This window comes from Aythya marila (assembly GCF_965140915.1).
Source record: "Aythya marila genome assembly, chromosome: 17".
Taxonomy (NCBI): Eukaryota; Metazoa; Chordata; class Aves; order Anseriformes; family Anatidae; genus Aythya; species Aythya marila.
Window position 1 is genome coordinate 13,776,856 of NC_139058.1, and position 15,970 is coordinate 13,792,825.

General features: G+C 35.0%; 1 protein-coding gene across 9 annotated transcripts in view; it reads left to right on the plus strand.

Annotated features, from left to right (window-relative positions):
* Positions 1-9,079: 9,079 nt before the first annotated feature.
* The window catches only part of RIMBP2 (RIMS binding protein 2), a 78,675-nt gene continuing 71,784 nt past the window's right edge, over positions 9,080-15,970 (plus strand). For all 9 annotated transcript variants that reach the window (XM_082774310.1, XM_082774312.1, XM_082774315.1 and 6 more), the window contains exon 1: positions 9,080-9,237. The gene's annotated coding sequence lies outside the window, so the exon portion shown is untranslated. The remainder of the gene's footprint in view (positions 9,238-15,970) is intronic.

Below are 15,970 nucleotides of genomic sequence, written 5' to 3' on the forward strand. Positions count from 1 at the left end.
TTTGGAAGTGCTATGAAGGACAAAATACTGAACATGAAAATTAAGCATAAATGTAATCACATGTCCTTTTGTTAAATGTATTTTCTTGTATTTATTTGTGATGTCTGCCAAACTCCCTAACACAAAACTGCTGTGTATAGCGAGTTTTGTTCTGCTCTGTGTTGTGGGTAATCTTGGTAATACGTTTACATTGTGCATGAACAAAAGTTGATTCAATTCAAAATAGAACAAAAGAGATGTAAAATTATACAAAGGCTTGAAATTTTTGCCTGTGGTTTGTCATAATTTTGTGGTAATATTATTCAAATAAATGCACTTTCATGATAAACAGGAAAGACCAAAGAAGATTTGATAGATGCTTGTCATATCCTTGATGATTATGTATGGGAGTGTGCTTTCTAGGTTTACAAGATCAGGTTGTATGTATATATTGACAAGGCCTACAAGTGATATACTGCTACGTTTAAAACTCCAATCTGACACAGCAAGAGTTCTCACTAAAAGTGCAAATACTTTAATCCCCAGTGATGTTTCACTGCCGTAGCAGATACCATCCGTGTGAACAACAGCGGACAATTTCTGTTCTGCAGGACTCAGCTGTAACTTGCAGGTTTTCTTCCATGCATTTGTTAACGGTTTTCCTATGTTTGCATGAGAATGCATCAACACCTCAAAAGAAGTACAAAGCATTTAACTCTATCTTCTTGCCACTGAAAAGCTTTCTCTTGTATGAGACCTTTCTCCCTAGGGTCATAAGGTGATTGAATCTGCTCAGGGGAGTTATTGTAGGAGATAGGAGCCAGCATGCTTCTGAATTTCCTGCTCTTTACTCAGCTAGGAAGTACTCAGAGGTAACAAAGTGCTTTGGGACTTAGAAATTTGATTCACTTTCCACAGAAGCTTCTGCTTATCACTAGTTTCTGTGAGACCCTTTTTTCGCCCTTAACTTTTGTCTGTAATTTCAGTTCACGGACTGGTCTATGCAGTTGCATTCAGTTTTCACCTCAATTCATTCTGAATAGTAGTGAAAATGTATTGGGAATTTCGTTATTTAATCTATAGTTTTGGGGGGGTTGTGTTTTGTGTTTTATTATTATTATTGTTGTTATTATTATTTTCCATCTGGATGGGTTCCCAGTCCTATGAATTGTAAAATCATGGTTTAAATGTGGAATGTGTCCATCAATGAATCTTACGTTCTGTATAGAACATTGAATGTGTGAAGCTAAAACCTTTATGTTATAAATGCATATAAATCATTGCTGAAACTTGCTTAAAACCAGGAATGGTACTAACTGTTAGGGGTTTGACAGCATATTGTAAATCCACATGGTAGGGCTACTGAAGGAGTTGTTTAAATAGGTAAGTAGCAAATTGTTCTGCTGACAGCTTGTTGGTTGTGCAGCCTAAACTTCCAGGCTTTAGAAGTTCAGATGCCAGTTCTCTGAGAGTCTTGAAATGAGAGACTTAGTGCTACAAGCAATCACATTTGGAAAGAACTGTTCTAGGGCAGCGATGTCAGGTGGATTGTATTTAAAACAAGAACCTTTCTTTCCCTTCATTTGCACAAAGAAGCTGGAAATGTCAAGTTTTTGTTTGGAATTGTAATAAAACCGCAACTGAAGTCAGGATCCTCCATGAAAAGGAGTAATTCCCAAGGAACCCATACAGTTTATTTGCAAAACACTTCGTAACTCTGTATTGGATGACATTGAAGCACTACATATTGTTATTTTGATTGTGTTGTGACACAGAGCAAGCACTGATGCAACCAGTAAACAGCAACAGTGGCCTTGTACACTTGATATTTTTCACAGGTTTAATGCTTGTGTTCACTAAAGTCTGAACTGATGTTTAAAATGATGGCTTGCCTAGTGGAGATTTTTTTTATGTAGTGTACGTTTCACTGGACAGAAAAGCAATTACTTCCTAAATTTAGAAATTGTTCTCTGCCGCATTACGGCGGGGTTAGACACATTCTGGCATTTGAACAACTTTCAACGCACATTTTGCACATAAGAAGAAATGATGCTATTTGACAATCTGGCACAGGAAAAATGTTCAGAATTTGGGTTGTTTTCCAACCTGTTTTCCAACCAGGGGACAGGCTAGGAGTTTGCAGGTTTGCTATGGCAGAGCTGTAGATTGCCGTAGCGTTCAGATTGCTATCTTTATTTGGCAGGAGTGTATCACTTCACTATGGGTTCTTAGGACCCTCCAGGAAAAACACTCTCTCTTCTTACATGGGGTTCGGCTAGCAGTGGTTAGCAGACTGTGTTAAGGAGGCAGCAGTAACTTAAATCCAAGGCATTCTCAAAGAAAGAATAAAGTGATGTTAAGTCATTTGGTTAATTATGTAGTTAAAACCCATATAAGGTGATACAGTCTTGGCAGCACCAAGACTGAATCAAGCTGAATTATACTGAATACAGTAAAGAAAAGGCCCAGATTCTGATCCTCTGAATCAAGAAAAAAAAAAATCCAAAACATGCTGGCAGTGAGTTTCATTTCCTCTGGGTAAATAAAGCATCATCTGAGTGTTTGAAGGCTGCCGTAGTTGGCGTTTGGTTGAGCTCCTTATCAAGTGGCAGTTTCCATTTTGACAAGGACTGAAACAGAATTGTAAGTCTGAACAAATGGAATTAACAAGCTTCCCTCAACTTCCTGCCTTTTCAGCAGAAAATAAAAGGAGAAAGGTAACATGGATTCTTTGGTGAGTTACAGTACCAATAAGAGCTGTAACTCAGAATTTCTCACATCTAGCTCAATTTTACTATGCCTTTTTTTTTTAATTATTTTTTTATAAAAAATCCTAAGGCTGTATATGTTTTCCTCCTGACTCATTTTCTGTTTTGTGAAGAGCTTCACAAGTCTGTTAAGTAGGACTAAACTTTGCATAGCTGCGTGAAATCTAAAATGCCTGAGAGAAAGGAATGGATTAAGCAGATAATCTCCTATCGTACTTCAAATGAGTTGAAGCATAGGGGTTTAAAAAGTAATAATTTCATATGCAGAAATTTCAAAGAAAACACCAAGTTATATTCATGACATGTTGCTAATAAATAATAATTTTGTTTTCTTACAAGAATTTCAAAGCACTTTAAAACTGTAAGGGAATGTCTTTACATGTAGGCGTGGCCATAAGTAGATTTCTTTTTGCCAGCGAGGCGAATTTAAGTTATAGCTACCTCAAATGAATGATGGCTCCTAAGTGATACAAATTTATTTATAATTCTGTCTGTTCTCCAGCTTTTGCTAGTTTTGTTTGTGAAAGAAGGAAATATGGGGACATTTGTGCCTTCTGCCACACACTGGGTGGTAGTGCTATAAACGGAAGTAGAATGGAAAAGAAATTGTCTTTTGTGTAAATATCAATTTTGGCCTTCACAAGTTGTTCCAGAAAGAAATCTTTTGAGAATTAGCCAAAGATAGACAGGAAAAATAATCATCTGAACTATAATAAGCATCATTTTCAGAAATCAATCTAAAAATAATTTCAAGCATTAAATGTATCATAAATTGGAGGAAAATAAACTATGATTAAATCAGGCATGCAGAAGAAAGCCTGTAACAGGATTTCCTGTGGAAATTCAGTACTAATTTGGTGGGACCTTGCAAAGTAGAACAGTAAACCACTAATGGAGGGAAAGGTGCACTAATGAAGTAATATGAAAATTTCAAAGAAAGTCAAAGCACTTACCTCATTGGTGTTGAGGTAAATGATAAACTAAATGCTAGGTCCAGCCCAGTATTCATGTCCTGCACACTCTAGAAGATTTAATGGAGTCTCAAGGGAGAAAGCGTATGTTTCACCTTACAGGTAGAGACAGGCATTTGAATTTTGGCTATGATGTATTTTACAACATAATTATTAGGTTTTTCACAAAATTACCTTAATTGCAAATTCCATGAAAAATTCCAAAAAAATAACTTGCTTACAAGATGGTAGATAGATGACTTCTTTTCCTTCATTTGCCATGTGCTGTTTGCCAGCTCTGCCATGAAAAGGGCCTCTTTCCAGTGTTACTTTGCTACAGTATGGATACAGTTTGGATATGTACAGTCCTTTTGAGAAACCATAATTTTATGTTCCTGAGTGTCATCAAATGTTAAAAATATGACTCTGGCTGTCCTGTCACCATATGCAAGGGTAGATCTTCAAACTGACAAAATGATCATATTATGTTCATGTTGGTAGTAGTTTGAGAGGTCTGCTATGCCTGGTCATGTTTGCCTTGTTTTCCATTATTACTATTGTTATTATTATTATTACTTTAGGAAAAGTCAAGAGAATACACATCTATTTCTAACTTCTGCAAAAATAAATTGTACAACTGACTCATAAAATGCTTACACAAGATTTTTACACTCAACTAAATGTTGCTAATCTTTGCAACTAGCAAAACCATAATTTATTATGAAAATTGAGTTTGCATTCCTAAAAGCAGATTTTATCCCTTATTTCTATGAGACAATCTTGGCACCTATCTGGCAATAAAGAAGGAAAAAAACTTTGGACGGTCAAGCCAATTCTCTTATAATAAGCTGAAAGGTAACCTTACTGTCAGACTAGCACAGACTTTTAAAGAACAGCAGAATTGGGGTTCAGATCTTGTCAGATGTCTGAGCTATGTTTTGTTAGTCAAAAGATAACATTTAACAATTTTTCATATCTAGAATTTTCTTTTTGATTGTCCCAGCAGCTATATTCAATCTATAGAAACTCTGGAATTGTCAGGTTGCTGATTTTTGTTTTAGTTGTTTTTTGTGTTTTTCTGACTGGAGTACGTGTGTGAGTGTGGATATAATTTAGCACGCTTAGGCAAGCATACGTACTCCCCTCTTTGTAGTTTTCATTTTGGCGGCAGGGACTGGTAGAATATACAAAGTAGCCTATTCAGATTGTAAATTGTACTTCCTGTTACCAAGCTATAAACTGCACTGTAATAGAACAAACTGTGCTCTGGACTGAAGTATGAAATAACCTGAAATAAGTGAGTACTATACAGAAGAGTAAAACAGCGCAGACTCTGGCTTTGTATTTTGGAATTGGCGTCTGTCATGGGTTCTTTTGTATGTAGATTAAAATGTCATATAAACATTATGGAAGAACTTTTCTTTTTAGCAACCGAAAATGACAGTTAATTTCCTTACATGCATATAACCTGTACAAAAGAAACTCTCCGTTCCTTTTTGCTTGTGTTTTATGAGATTAAAATAAAACAAACATTAGGATCCATGCATGCAGGGAGATAAATAATCCCTGTTCAAGAGAGCCTCTGTTCAAGAGGCTTGAGTTGAAATCAGTAGTTTACCTATGAAGGGCTGGAGTGTTTGTTAAATCAAAGTTGAATATGTATGATGAAACGTAAACCAGTTAATCAAAAGCAGCATGTTTAACCACTGGTTTTCTTTCAACAGATCCTAAGAATAAGCCCATGATTTTCACATACTGAAATGAGATTTTCCGTAATCACAGTTCTTCCATGTTAAAATGCATGTTAAAACTGAAATGATACTTCAGTAAAAGGCAGCCTCTTCACAAACATAGATATTATTTGCAATGAGGTGCTAAGAAATGGTTTTCATAGATGTACATTCTTGGGAAAATAGAAGTTTGTGTACTACTACAGGCAATGGAAATACTGTAAACAGCAGTTCCAGACCTGTATGTTTTGCATTAGGGAATTTAGGATAAATATCAATGTTTTACGTGCTATAATGCCTATTACAACGACAGACATTTTGATTGTCACTGGAGCAGGGGGATCAGTCAAGATATCCGATCTCTGGTTCCTCAGTTATCTCTGGTAATCACTTTTTTGCAAGCAGGTGTCACTCTTCAATAGGTGGTAAAAAGAATTATTGATGTAAAATTTGTTTTAGAAAACTTCATGCATGTTCAGCTGAGTCTATCAGTCTATCTTTAATTTTTTAGATTCATTATTCACTTTATTGATAGCCATATGAGAGAATTCAGTGAAGATCAACGTAATTTAAACATAGTGTCAGTATGAGATTTCATCTAGGTCTCAAGAAGAGGAAAAGCTTAGCATCATTTGCATTTGCACCTGATGTCTCTACACTACATTCAAATGCATGTAGAACATGAATTTGTGCAGCTCAGGGTATTTTAAAAAGAGGGAGGGTACTTGACTGGTTTATTTCTGTTCTCTTGTGGTCTTTTATTTTTCCTGAGGTTTATTCTGAAAGAAATCCTGATAGTCAGCTATCTTTATGAACACATGCATTCTTACCACCTTTTTGGTGACCTTCATGTCCCTAGAAATGCTCCCTCATTTAAAAATCTTTATTCATAATGGGAAATAAATTGAATCTCCTTTTTGATTAACCTTCTGTTCTGAAATTCAGCCCACTGAAATTCAGAAGCATCACAAATTTGTTAGCTGTTTGTATTTAACCAAAACTAATTTCTTTTGGCTTTATCAGAGCTAATTAGTTTGCTTAAGGACTGAAGATCTCTCAGCAATCCTTGTTACAAATAAATACATCAGGAAAAAGGAGCAATAATTGAAAAATAATTAAATATGAATAAAAATTATACGTTAATGCTATTCATAATAGGTAGGAATATGGTGACAGTATCTGGTCTCAAGTGTCTAAAATGCTGATTATTATTATTTTTTTTTTATTTTTAAATGGTTTCTAAGGATTTGTTTTGCATAGAGAACTATAATTACCTTGTGAGAGATCCATTTCATATTTTATGAATAGATTTCAGTTGTAGGTTCATTTTTAATTGATGAGCTCAAAAATTATGCTCTTATCCTCTATGTGGCTTAGGAGGTTGCTATGCAAAGATGAAATGTGAGGCTTATTTTAATCAAATATCTTCTTTTCTCTATCTTTTTTACTTCTGTTATTTTTCAATTGATGATTCATGGGGAAACATAGTTTTGATAGTTTTAAGAAACATGGAGCAGAAATAACTTTTATCTTTAATGAATAAAGATAAATTATTTATGTTATGTGCACCATGTGCAAGATTCAGAAACTGTGAAGTGAAAATAAGTTCAGGTGAAATGAAATTGAACTAATCTACATCTTCCCAGAACTTAAACTGAATTCATTTTGCTTCAGACTTTGGGATGGTGTGTGTATTGCTATAGGTGTTTTATAAATATGGCCTTGTCCCTTTATATGTCTGTGAATGAAAGAAAGAAGAAAATTGGTGAAATAGACAGTACAATGAGTTGGTCTTACTATTTCTGGTATTGCTTGCAATTTTTTTATTTCTTATTTATTTGTTTCCTTCAAAGTGGCCTTGTACTTGCTTAAAACTCTGAGCAACCTTGGATACTGGTCTTTTGGTCCAAGCTGTACAGCCTTTAAATTACTTTAAAAGCTCATCAGGGGCTCAAACAAAATCAAAGATACACATCAGTTATTTAAAATGTTACATTAAAAGTTAAGCTTTGATCAGCTGGTCAGTTTGTTAAAGTCTCTTGAAAAAACTTTATGATCATGAGGTTTGTAGACCAAAGTTGAATGATACCTGAATGAAGGTATGTTCAGATGAAGAGACATAGAAATGCTGCCTTTAAAAGCACTCCAGAAGCTAGCAGTTGAACTGTATTTTTTAGCATATACTACCTGGCAGTGTCTTTCAGCAATGTTACTGGGGAGATTAAAAGTTATTTATAAGTATAGAAATTTTAATTTTTTTTTAACATCATTTTGGTGTATAGCAATTTGAAACACTGATAATAAGACATTCTTTGTGACTAACGTTTATCAGTATTTTATTTTATTTATTTTGTGTGTGTGTGTGTCCTCAAAGCCTTTCCTGGGAACTTCCATGAGGCTTTAACTTGTGGCTGCCACATTTGATTTTTATGACAGGAAAAAATTAGATATGACAACCCCTAAAGCTAAACATTATTAGCATTGGAATTATTTTCTTTTGATCTTTAATTCAGCATGAGAAATAGTCAAAGTTTAATTTGTTAAAGTGGAATACTATATTCCCGTGGCAGCAGTAGTGGTAGTAATCTTTTACATTGTCCCACCATGTTCCAAGACTTCCTTGAGTAGGGTTATTTTCACCATGGTGGAGGGTTTTGTATTTCCCCTATTCATGTCACTTGAGTCAAGATTTATTTTCAGTTAATTCACAAATCAAAAATATTTTGAATCGTTTTTCCTCCCCCTTGATTTTTCTCCTTAAGATTATTTGGTAATCAGCTGGTATTTTATACAGACGATGAATTTCTGTGCTCTGATTAGATTCTCCCTGGTTGGTTGCTCTTATGGTCTTCAGACTTATGAGCTGTTTTCAGGTTATCTATATTGTAAATATAAGACTTAGTTTAAATATCAGCAAATTTACAGATCACAACAGAGGTCATACATGTTTTTACAGAATACATAAAACAGTATTATATGAAATGAGAGTAAGAATGAGATGTTAAAAGTTATATTCAGGATATGAGTAATGCATGCTTGTATTGAAAAGGTTTTATGGACAAAGAGAAATTAGATTTCTTAGTTCTTGGATTGTTTTGAGTGACAGAAGGCGAAAGCCTCATGCAGACTCTGTATTTTACACATCTCATTTAATAAATGAATGAGCAGCAAAAATGTAAATTCTGTGCTTTGCTAATATGTCCAGATTTTATCCTTAAAACAGATATGTTTAAATAAACTTTCATTATTTAAGTGAATTTAAATGCCATAAATCCCAGCATGTCCTAGTCTAGTTTAGGGAGTAGTACTGGAAAGCTGAATGCAGAGTGGAAGCTTACAGAATCTCTGTTCAGCCTCAAGCAGTTAATTATTGACTTTTAAAGAGTAAACCAAAATGTAAATGTTTACTGACATTACAGATCACAAAAGGCATCTCTGCCTCAGGTACTTAGGGAAGCATGAGGCTGAGCATGGCTTGCCAGCCTGCCTTGTGTAAATAAAATTAATCATACCTTACCAAATTACCCATTTCAGTGTGCTTTTGCCTCATCTCATCTGGTGGCTGAGAGGTGTCAGGCACACTAAAGCCCTCCCCTTGAACAGCCCCCAGGGGAGTGATGTTCTCTTTCCAGGCAGTGGCTAAAAGGTCAGCCTCAGCTAGTAAGGGAGATTAATCCCTTTAATTTTAAATTTACAGTATGACATGGTACAGCATGAATGAGCAGAAAGAGACTCTGACTCTTTCTCTTTGCTTGTGTCATTAAGGAGGGAAGATGGATGCAATTGTGTATACACAGGACTACTTTCTGAGTAAGTGGGGGTGAGATACATTTCATTGCTACCACATGTAACTGTAAGTAATGAAATAATTAATGGCTAACGACTGAGGGTAATATACACCTAATTAGTCATGTTGAAGCAAATTTAAAATTATTTGGAGATGCCAAATAACATGTTTGCTAAGACTTGGAAATAGCAAAGAGATAAGTCTGATTGCAACTCTAATGCACATTTCTAGCTGACGATTTTGTATCCTGTTGAAAGCAGTCAGGAACTTATTTGGATTTGTGTCAGAGTTCAACGAATAGGAAAGTACTACAGAGTTTGGATAAATTGCTTCGGTATACCACAGCTTTTAAGTAGTTAGTTCCTTGCCTGAGTTGAGGCCTTTCTGATTCAGTTTTTGCTTGATTTTATACTAAGCAAAGCTGAATAGTAAGTACAAATCTCCCTGGCAGCATTAATTAGATTTAGTAAAGAGCAGATAATGAAAATAAAAATGCTAAATATATTGTTTAGATTTTGTGTAGCTTTTTATGGTATGTTAACAGAAAGTACTTTTGTCTATTCTCTGTTCTTGTCAAAAAGGCCTGGAAAATTGTCCTTAGAGACTATAGAAATGCAGAGCAGATTTATGACAGCAAAATACATTAAAAACCCAAAATGGCTGTGGTAGTTCTTAAAAGCTTAAAGACTCACACATTTGCACGTGCTATCATGCAGAAAGATTCCTGTTAGTATCTGTCTCTGGCTCTTCTTTCACATTGCTGTTCAAATCATCTGCGACACATTTCCAGGAGTGTTCATTGCTGGTGGCTTCTCCGTTTTGCAGGGGTGCCTACAACCAGTGGAGGAATCCCAAATCAATGAAGAGTTTTTGGTCTTAATTACCAAGTGCATCTTTGTGAAAAAACAGCCATCATGTTTACTGTGTCTACCAATATATACAAGCCTTATTTCTTATGATGATACTGCTCTCATCGTTTTCATAATTTTATAATATCATCTTTATAATTAGACACTGTAAAGAGTCTTCAAGCAGCCACTGTTTAAAAACTATAGATCCACTTTCCTTTTTCCATAAGGAAGGGTTTCTTTTCTCCAAAATTCTTCATATTAGTTATACTTGTTTTTAGCCATTCTCTCATATTCTTTGAAAGGCAAAGCATAATTTATTTACGCAGGGACTTGCTTCTAATTGGGTAGCACCTAATATGAAACTTGGTCCATTATTAAGGTTCAAGGTTGAATGAACATTAAGAAAATTCAGAAAATATTGACATGTTATTTGAAAAAATATATATATCACTTTCGGTGAATTCTAGTTTTGCTAGCTATTGTACTTCTCCTCCTTGATTGTTTAGAACAAACTACGTAGCCCTTTCAGATTTAATGCCTATTGTATTACGTGAGAAATCACATAAATTTCTATTTTCTTCTGGTTTTCAAATTGTGTTGAAAATGGTTTCAAAACAACTTTTATTAGTGGGATATAAGACAAGGCATTTTCCAACACCCTGAGAGCCTTGGAGATGAACAGAAGGCTTTGTGACTTACCTGCATCTTTGTCCTTGCTAAGGAAGGAAGGCAAAGGGTTGTTCTGACCTCTGTAATGAGGGATGAAGTGTTTTGAGGATGGCACTTACTTGTAGCTAATGTGATTTAAGGAAGATTTAGTTGGATCACAGACTGATCAGCATACAATTTTGTACAGCTATTCTTAAAAATTCATGCAGGAAAAGCAGTGGCCCATTGCATTTCATTTTGGTTACTGCATAATTACTTATTTTTTCTCGTATCTGTATTGAAAAGAATTTTTTTTTTTTTTTTTTGCTTTCAAGTCACCTATATTTTTTTAAATCGTGCTAAACTTTGCATAGATTTTTGGAGCTGTGCGACATATCAATATGAGCTTCTGCCTAATAAAATGACTCTGAGATAATTGAAGAATTACTAATGACACCAGAGTTCACACTTCTTTCTTAACGTTTGCTTCTCTAAATTTGTCGCTTACAAAGATGCCGATCTATGAAAAAAACACTGTGCTTGTTGAGCTGCAGTTGGTGTTATACTTAGGTTCAGTACATTTCATCCTTCTTTTTCAGTGCCACAGGACTCAATTTTTCACCTGCCAGGGCACGATGTTACCATGACAACAGCTGATCTTGTTTGCTCTCCTCTCCTCTTTGTGCATGATGAAAAGGAAAGCTTTTTGAGAAATATTTGTGAAAGCTGATCTAGCTAATTGTATTTTGATTATAAGTGAAATAAAACAAGAAAAGGCTTGTTCTATTTCTATAAGAATAAGAAAATTCTATTATAAGAAATAGCACAATGAGCCTGACTATTTAATCAAAGTTAACAAGATCTCTCCATGAGCTTTTCCTATACAGCAGTGTCTGCAACTGTTGTGTTAGCAGAATATTAACCTACATGTATGTGGTCTTTAGAAGCTCCTATGTAACGTATTCCGCTGAGAGATCTCCAAGTGCATGTTGCAGTTCACTAGTCTTCTGTATGTTCTGCTGATCAGCAAATAGAAGCCTTAATGCTGTAATAGATAATTATGTAGATGCTTTTTGTTGCATCCTTATCCCTAATGAGCTCCAGTGATGATCAGAGTAACTTTGCTCATGTTTTCCTAGCTGGTGTGTCTTGTTTGTTCTTCCACTAGTGAAATCACAGTAAGTGGAAAATGTGAATAGCAATTTCTTTTGAGTTATCACAACGTTTGAGTGGAAATTCGGGCACGTGCAGAAAACAGAAAAACAAACATACTATACATTTTAAATTATTTTTAAATATTTAGTTGCATTTGGTTTGACTGACAAAATTAAGTTTGGTCTTTGTGACAGCCACTTCAGTCAAGGCAATAGAAAATTTTCCTACTGGTTGGAGACGTGAAACACAAAGTTATGCAATATGATGGTAAAATCAAAAAGAAAATACATTTAAGGGGTTAGTAAGGGATGTCACCTTCAGACAGTACCAGTTTGATACCAGCATTCAAATGGGGTTCATTTTTAGCTTGCACTGCATTTCCTTTGTGTCTTTATTCAAGAGTAAGGACCTTGTTCACTCATTTCCCTTGGAAATGAATAATTTAAGATTATTTCTTTCTTTCACTTGCGTATAAATTACCCCTGAAGGAACTAGAAATGTGCCATAGTAAATGAGTATTTAGACCCTCTGCCTCTCAGATACACTGATTCATTTATTGCATTGAGAAGTGACTATAAAAATAATTGAAAGGAAAAGAATAAATATTGATTTTTGCTTCAGCCCACAAATGAAATTGATTAACTTTCTAATACTGTCTGAAGGAAAACACTACTGTGATACTAAGTTTAAGATCAATTCTCTACTAAAGGCTGCAGAAATGTATTTTTGTGGTATTCTTGACTGTGTATGTTGCCAGCAGCAGGGTTTTATCTGACAGCATGGTGGAACACGAATGTGCTTGTTTTTTCAAAAGAAATACTAAAATGTAGTTTGGTTAGCTTGAGGTGGGGGGGTGTCTTCAGGGTGGTAGCCTGCCCAAAAGCCAGAGCACATTGTATATTTGCTCTGTGTGGCCAGTTTGGGAACAGTTGCACTGTCAGTGGTAGAATTACTTCAGTAGGAAGCTTCTATTAAAATTTATGCCTATGAAAATATTTTGTCACTGTTGAAAGCTTAATTTTAGTTATTGGAACAGCTTAGACTGCAAGTATTACAGTATGAAGGTATACAAACAGCTCATTATTGATAGGGTTTTTTCTTATTTTTCTTTGAAATTGATAGGCCTAAAATTGCCTTGAGCTGATTCTTCAGTTATCAGCTATGTATTTGTATCCTTCTTTTCCAAAACAAGACTAGATATGATTTTATCATTAAGGAATTAAGCGGCTATCCAATAGAAACATTCCATTACAAATGCTGGAAAGGTTTGTAAAGATTATACTGAAAACTTACACAGTTGCTGTCTTTGTCCATTTAGCTAGTGTTACGTGATACTTTCTGCAGAAGCTAACAAGAAAAAAAGTAATGCCAGCTACTAGAGACTTCATTCTCTCTGTGTTGTGAACAGGAAGTATGCAAAGACATTTGGTCTTTTGTTCTCGACTACAGAGTTCAGGAGATACATTCCATGTACCTCATGGTACATTCCATGTACCTTGACAGGAACTCACATATTTGGTAATTCATTATAAACAGCTGCAGTTAGAATGTCTGCTGTGTGTTATTTATTAGTGAGTGTGGATGCTATAATAAACCCATTGTACTTCATATATCAAAAGTTAACACTTTACCCATTTTAGTTATTAAGAGATGAGAGGGTTTTGTCATTTTCATGGGATATGCCACAGATGAAGAAAATTAGATGGAGAATGTGGTGAACAATTTTATGATAGATGTGGTCTAAGGAGCAACTATCAAGTTGGATATGTGGGGTTCTAAAATAGGGGGATCTTCCAAAGCGTCGGAGAGATCTGATGTTAACCTGTCTCTGTGTAAAAAACAGTAGTGACTGCTTTAAAATGTAAAGCAGTGTTCCAGTGGCGCTGACAGATCTGAGAAGGTGGAAAAAGTAAATAAATAAATGAAAAAGATGGTACAAACAAGTTATGAGAAACAGTTCCAGTACAGGAAGAGATAATACTACAAAAGAAATGTGAATGAAATGAGTTGGTAGTGCAGAGCCTTTTACCTTAAGAGTCTTACTGAAGTGAAAAATATCACAATGCATTAATTATTTGTGCTTCTTAACACCTGGTCCTGGTCACTGTAGTGCCAAGACAGTGGTGATTTCCAAGTCCAATACATTGCTGTAGTTCCTGTATTCCTTATTTGGTAGAGCTTTTTAAGAAGAGCTATTTTTATAGAGTGTTTATTATGCTAAAATCAGCCTACTGATTAGAGGGTATAGCTGCATTTGTTTTCTTTTATTAGAATAAAGTATAATTTGCATGGAAATGTTCCTATTTTTAAAATGAAGAAAACCTAATTGTAAAGGGATTTTATTTAAAATGGAAGCAATTCTAAATACATCTTCCTTTGTCCAAAGAGTGGTAGCAGATAAAATGATGTACGCCTGTTAACATTCTCTGTACAAATTGGGTTCCTTAATCTTTAAATGCTAACATCATAAAATGTCACGCTATTTTCCTGCACTACTTGAGAACATGCACTTACGAATGACAAGTCAGAGTCACAAGGAAATAGTAAAACACCTTAGACAAAAGCCTTTAGTATGATTATTTTTCACTGCATTTAATAGTTCTCCAGTAACTCACGGAATGTATCTTATTAGAAGTGCAACTTTCTAATTATCAAAGTTGATAATGGTGGAAGCCAGTACTGGATAGAACCGTACCCTTTGTGTCATGGGGATGGGACATTCTGCATCTTTTAGTGCTTCTTTGATCCCACTCTTATCTTACTGGCATGCCAAATATAATGGAATGTGTGTGAGAACATGAATTAACAGTAACAGAACAGCAGCATGTCTTGTGAATGCCACTTTTTTCTGCTTGCTTCCAGTTCTACTTTGCTTAGTGCTATATTACATAGTGGTTAGAATTATGCGGGATAGCCTGCATTTTTCTAGCATCATCTCCATGTTAATTGCAAAGAGAAAATCAAAAAGGTTTTAATGTCACTTTGCTATACAGGCTGTACCTCTTTCAGCCTAGCACTGTTAGCTTGTACATGCTGTTAGCTTGTATAAGTTTTTAAATAGTTCCACTATTCAGGATGAATCATCTTTGCCTTTAAAATGTAGCCCCTAAAAGAAGAAAAAAATGAATTGGTGGTGTTGAACCTGACCTTAGGAATGAGTCATTTACAAGGCAAAAATATGTGAGAAAATATCAGTTTATTCATTTTTCCTTTTTCTTTAGGTACCTGTGGACTAGTGGTTTTCAGTTTTCTCTTGGAGTAATGTGATTCTCTGTGTGTATCATTAAAATAGAGAACCATCATATGGGATTATAATCAGTGTGTTCTAATACAGTCAGTCCAGGTTACTAGCAAAAACAAGTCTCAAAGAAAGAAAGCTTCGGATAAATGAATAGCATATAACATTTTTTTTTTAAAACAAAAATAATTGATGGATGAGCAAACTAGCACACAGGGCAACAGATGCCTTTCTCCAGGCAATGTAGAACCTTGTTACCCAGACAGTGGTGTCAGATTGTATTAAATCTACAGAAGTCATCCTCCTACCGTGAATTTTTATAGTTAGTCCTTATATCCGTAGGAGAATTTCTACTTTTGCTCTACTATGAACACACATTTTTGCTTTCATTTCTGCACTTAAAAAGATGCAACTCATATACAAGGTAATACATTTATTTCTAATATGTCTTTTATTTTAGAATGTTCATGGTGGTTCTTGTTATTTGTCTCTCTCTCTCTTGTTTTTTCTTTTTTTTTTTTTTTTAATGAAGAACGTACTGGTGTGTGAGCCTTTAAATCCATGTAGTGCTCTGGGCACCCCTTAAAAAATGGCAGACTGTAGGAGTGATTGTGTTTTTATACATTTGGGAGGGCTGTCAATTTTCTGATTCTGTTTACTTCAAAGATTCTGAAAAGATCATCCTTAGTGTTGTTTTCTTAAATTGAAATGCCTGAGCTGAAAGTGCCTGAAGCATTCCTTACATGCAGCAGGAAATACCCTTGCTGTTTGGAATTTTGTCTGACATGCTAAAGACAAGGTTTCAGATTCTTTTTGCAAATTGCTGTACATATGGTCCTGACATGAATATATGCTTGACTGGCA